Raw genomic sequence first — 5,469 nt, 5'->3', positions numbered from 1 at the left:
TCTGCACCACCTCAGTCAGGAGGTGGAGCCACAGCAGCTGCCCTTGTGTTGCATCCTATATATTAACCACGGATATAACGGACACGTGAACACTCATTTGTGGTACCACTTAAAAATGCATGGATTACAGGAGTTCTGGCCTATGGTTTTATCTTTCACTGCTGCCAGCCAGTAGAGAGTGTTCATACTAACTTGGTCTAACCCAAAACATCCCACCCAACCTCCTAACCACCTAATCCTACCCCAATTCTAGCCTCAGCCTTAAACCATGGCTTAACACTGAAACGGTCCTTTAAATTTGAGGGGACCCGTCCAGCCGGCCCTACGTCACACAAATGTCCTCACTTTGCTAGTAGAATGAGTATTTTGACATTCAAAATTTATCATACCACATATATGCACACTGACGTGGTAGAGGAGGAAGATATAGGAGCAGCAGCTCTTATATTATCTTTGGTTTTTGTAACACAGCCAAATATCATCTCACAAAGCCCCAAATCATCCTTCACACGCGGCACTATCACACAGTACATCCAATAAAGCTCGTGCTGCTAAGCTAAGCCAACTGTACAGTTTTAGCTAACTCTACATTTTCACGATCAAGAGATGGTGAAATAAATAAATAAATGCTAATCAGATTTTTTTTAGAATCTTTTAGAAAAGATTTTGGCCATGAATCTCCAGTTATTAAGAAGAGTTTTTACTCGTGATTCACACACACACATACACACAAACACACACTGATTTTGGCAGGTTGCTCCCCCTCCTCTAGCATCTGCACACAGCCTTGAAAGCATGCGTGTGGTCTCCAGTGCTTTGGGGAAACATTGAACGCAGACCCTGGCTAGATTCATGATACGGGGATCGCCACCATAAGTCCCATTATGTCCGTTCATATCCATACTCAAGGCCCTGTGAGTGATGCATTGATTCAGCCTTCAGTGCTCCCTTGACTTTGCCATTTTAATTCCAATCGCACGAGGTCTTCAGAGAAATCCTACCCAAAAGGAAGGACACAGAGCAGCCACTGAGCTGGCGTGGACAGTGTCTGCACCCCCCATTATTCCCTCTCTTTCCAAAGGCAAAAATAATTACTGTCTGGCACTTAAAGACAGAAATAGCTCACATGAGGAGTGTCGCACATTTAATGTTATTTGTTCAGATATAGACGAGGTGAGCTGGTGATCAGGAGATTTCAGTTCTGCTAATGCTCCGCTAGAAACGAGCATCCATGCTGGTAAGAGCAGCCCGAGAAAACCTGCTTTGGAGGTCACAGGGACAACAACGGTGGTGTGTTTCCAGGTGTAGCCACGTCCATTGTCTCCTTCCACACGCGGGCATGTTCAGCGCGTTCCTTTGTCCTTGTGTCAGCAGGCAGGACGTGCTAAATTATTTCGCTCAGCTGCCTCCCTGAACTATTGCTACAGCACGTCAATACACACATGATGCAGAGCCGCACACACACAGCACGGAGGATCACAGTTCACGTCCGTCACACACTTGAGTCCCGCCTGACACGTTTCAAACGTGCAGAAATAAAGACGGGAGCCGACTGTTGTCAGTTGCTGTCGGCTCGTTTTCTGATCAAAGTGTCAGGGATCTCCTCCTCATCTTCCCGACGAGCACCTGAAAAGCGTGTTCATGAGTGGAGTCTTGATGACGACGTGTCCTCATTAACTCCTCTGCTGTCAGAAATTTGGAATTAAACGACGTTATCGGATTCATCTCTGTCAATTACTGCAACGCATACGTGGTGGATTGTTCCTCAGCGTGGGATCTAGGGGTCTGAAAAGCACACAAGTGGCTTCTGCCTTCCGGCTCTTATGTCATGTGTGATCATTTCAGCGTTGTTGCTGGGCGTTTATTGCTTCAGCCATGTGAAACCGGCTACGCGCTGCCATTTTGTCACGCCAGCACACATCGCTACTCAGGAAAGACTCACATTCTCCTCCGTTATTGACTGGAAGTGTTCTTCAACTCAATAACTGCAACAGTGAATTTGTTTGCATTATTGTCTATCCTTGTGCAACTTCCTCTCAATCCGAAACAGTGTAAACAACATCACTTGAAGTGTCTCTGGGCTATCACAGGTAGTATTTCATCAGTAATAGAGATCTTCAGAACTAATATGACGCACATGCAGGCTTAAGACAGTCTGGCCACAGCAATAAAACCTGTTTTTACAGCAGCGGCCATGGTGACGACAAAGATGTGCATAAAACCACTGGCCCGCTTGATTTCTCCCATTATCACAAGATGTGTCTCCAAGTCTTTGTATGGACCGGGATAAAAATCCTAATAGGTACAAGCTTGAAGTGAATAGAACCCAGAGAGGATAAGCCACTAAATCTCGCAATAAAAGCAATGTGATTTACAGTAAATTCCACTAGGCTGACAGTGGCACAGCTGAGGGCATAAACAGCCCTTTCAGCGCCGCGCCTCAGCTCTGTCCTCTGTGAACTACAATCACATCGGTGCGCCGCTCGCCAATGGTGACTTTGATAAATCACCAGGAAGTCCCACTGTTGGCTTCAAACTAGAACTTGTTCAGTTGCAATTCTGCATTTGTCCCTCTTTAATGTGTATGGAAGTGGCTTTAGCAGTAATCTGTCAGTGATTGATTAGGTGCGGCCCAATCCCTCCTCTCCTCTCCTCTCCTCTCCTCTTTTTTTCTCCGCCGGCTCCACATCCAGCTGCAGCTGTGTATTTACTGACTGCTGTATTAGGGTTTCCCGCAGCATAAACATGTTTCACTTGGGCGCCTTGCACACGCAGGTGGAGGGCCAGTAAAACAAGAAGCGAAGTGTTGAATTCACGCAACAGTGGGTAAACAAACAGGCCCACAGACGTCTGGATCTGTCGTCCGTGACATCTGCATCACTATCAGCACACGCGAGATCAGCGGAACAATTTCAACATATTTATTTTGTATGTGACACATGAGGGCGAGAAGGCAATTTAGACAGGGCAGTGGATATTGATCACACTTACCAGCAGATCCATTTTAATTAAATATTAAGAGACCAGCAGCATTGATAGCAAGTGAGCAGCGACTGTTTCTTTGCTGAAGGGGGGAAAAACCCAACATGACTGAACCCCAAAGAAAGGACATGCTTTAGTAACACTCACATGTAATTAGACTTGAAGTATTAAATGAGGGCCAGGTTGAATCTGAACCATTCCGTATTCAAAGAATATTTTTGTTATTTTTTTTTTTTTTTAAAGAAGCCCAGAGTATGAACATCCGTGCATGAATTTTAATGAAGATACTTAGATGGTAATTATTCCACTCAGGCTCAAACGTAGGTAACAAATGGTATTCAATCAGTGTCCGTGCATAATGATGGTCATTAGGAGAAAGAAAATAATAATGACATCCTATCTGCATTAAACCTGCAGACACTTTACACAATGATCCTACGGCCATTATTGATCTCCATGGAGATAAGCAATTGTCACTTTTCAGCATTGTGCCTGAATGTTAAATACAGCTCATTTTGTTTTTCTGCAAACTGTTTCAGCCGCCGCTAAAATTCCATTTAATTCATCTGAAAATGGGGCGAGAGAGTGAGTGCGACAGAGCGAGAGAGGGTGAGAACGAGAGAGAAAAAACAACCTTGGTGTCATTGAACATGGTTGTAATTTTAGTTCTTTGTCACAGTTGCGTCTCCTGGTCCCAGATCAGATGAAATCCAGAATTTAAAAGGAATGTGTGTGTAATAACACTTGCTCGGCTGTATGGCGGCCCCCATGCCTGCAGGTTTGGAGGAGATGGTGCGCGCTTTAAAGACCACCATCTCAGTTTTCATCCCTTTTGTAACTCCTTATTAGTTAAATATTGAAACAGTTGCTTACACATATTGTACAGTAGGCAGCACACGTCTCAGTCCTCTCCAACATGTGCACTTGGGTGAGTAATTAAATAAGTTCTCCAATCAAATGATCCATGATTTGCAGGCCTTCTGTTTCCAAGCGGCTCCATCTGTTTGGTTTTGAGAGCTCTGACACGGTGGCTTGTGTGAGTGAAACAGCGATAATGTAGCCGTGGATGTGACGGATACAGCAGATGATGCAGGCGGCGTTTGAAAATCTGCTCCGGGCTTTCGGTGTCACATGGTCTCTAAGAACGCATGACAAAAACGGTTTTAGAAGAATCTGCCTATTGTCTCTGCATCACTCTGAACTGTGACTCTTGCATTCACCTCGGTGCGAGATGGCGTTAAGAGCACCTCCCAGAGCGCGCCGCAGAGTTAGCATGTCATAATTGACTAGCAGGTTTCGGAGCTCAGAGGGTGAAGGACGACAGTGACGAGGTCAGTTTGGCTGGAGGCCAGCAGCGCACGCAGCGTGGGCAGAAACCCCGCCGGAGTACGCATCAGAAGAGACACAATCGACAGTTGCTGTTCAGCCGTCGCCAACAATAAGACGCTTTTCAAGTGATCTACTTACTTCAATGTAGATGTAAAATCATAGTCTTTTTTACTGTCCTTGAGCCTCATAATTGCAAACTATTAAATAAATGAGTGATTTCTGGACATCTCAGCTAATTAAAAAATAGATTTTAAAGCCAAGAAAATGATGAAATGTTTGTGTTTCATGCTCAGAATTTTGAGCCCAAATGTCAAAGGGCTGCACAAATATGCATTATGGTATTTTGTAATTACAGTGATTGTGATTTTAAATGGCTAGGTTAAAGGAAAGCAGCATATTTGGCATGTAGTTGAAAATAAACAGGGTTCCAGGGAAAAGTTATTGGTTTTAAGAGCTTCTCCTGTCTCCGGTGACTGTCTCACAGTGTCTCCGGTCCGTGCTTTATTTACGTGCCTTCACATCCCCCCATTCTTACAAAAGAATTAAAATATTAGCTGAAATATTGTTAGGAGCACAAGAATGAAAAACCCCCCTGAACATTTCATATCTATTGTAACATACACAAAGACGGACAGTCAGTTTGGGAAAAGTGAGTTTGACTCTTGGCAGCCTTGTGAAAAGCGCACAAACATGAACAAAGCAGGACCAGAGCACCTGCGCTCGGATTCATTTTGCAAAGCAACGCTTCTCCAAACAGCTCTAAGACTTCCTGATCAGCCCTAATCCCCAGCTTTCACACATAAGTCAGCCAGAGCGATGGAGTCCCCTCTGTTTACTCACTCCAAACCAAATGATCTTCCACAAGTAGACCACTTCAGATGTGGAATGGAATTTGCTGGGGTGTTCTACCTCGAGCCCATTTCTCTGTACACTCTACCCATTCCCAAACAGGCTTCAATCGTTCGCAGGTAATGTCTGCGAGGATTGAGCCCGGCTCCTCCGCTGCCTTAATGGCCCATGGGAAAAGCTACTTGAGGGGAAATAAAGAAGTCAGCTTAAGGACGAAGGATTGAATTTCATCGTGGTTTAGTCACAGGACGGCAGAGGATGCTGGTAGCAGTCTGAGAGCGATGTGGCAGACTTTTTACACACCCGAAC

This window comes from Takifugu rubripes, chromosome 1 (assembly GCF_901000725.2).
Source record: "Takifugu rubripes chromosome 1, fTakRub1.2, whole genome shotgun sequence".
In the NCBI taxonomy this organism is placed as follows: domain Eukaryota; kingdom Metazoa; phylum Chordata; class Actinopteri; order Tetraodontiformes; family Tetraodontidae; genus Takifugu; species Takifugu rubripes.
The sequence above is the reverse complement of the archived record's forward strand: the minus strand, read 5'-3'. Positions refer to the sequence as shown.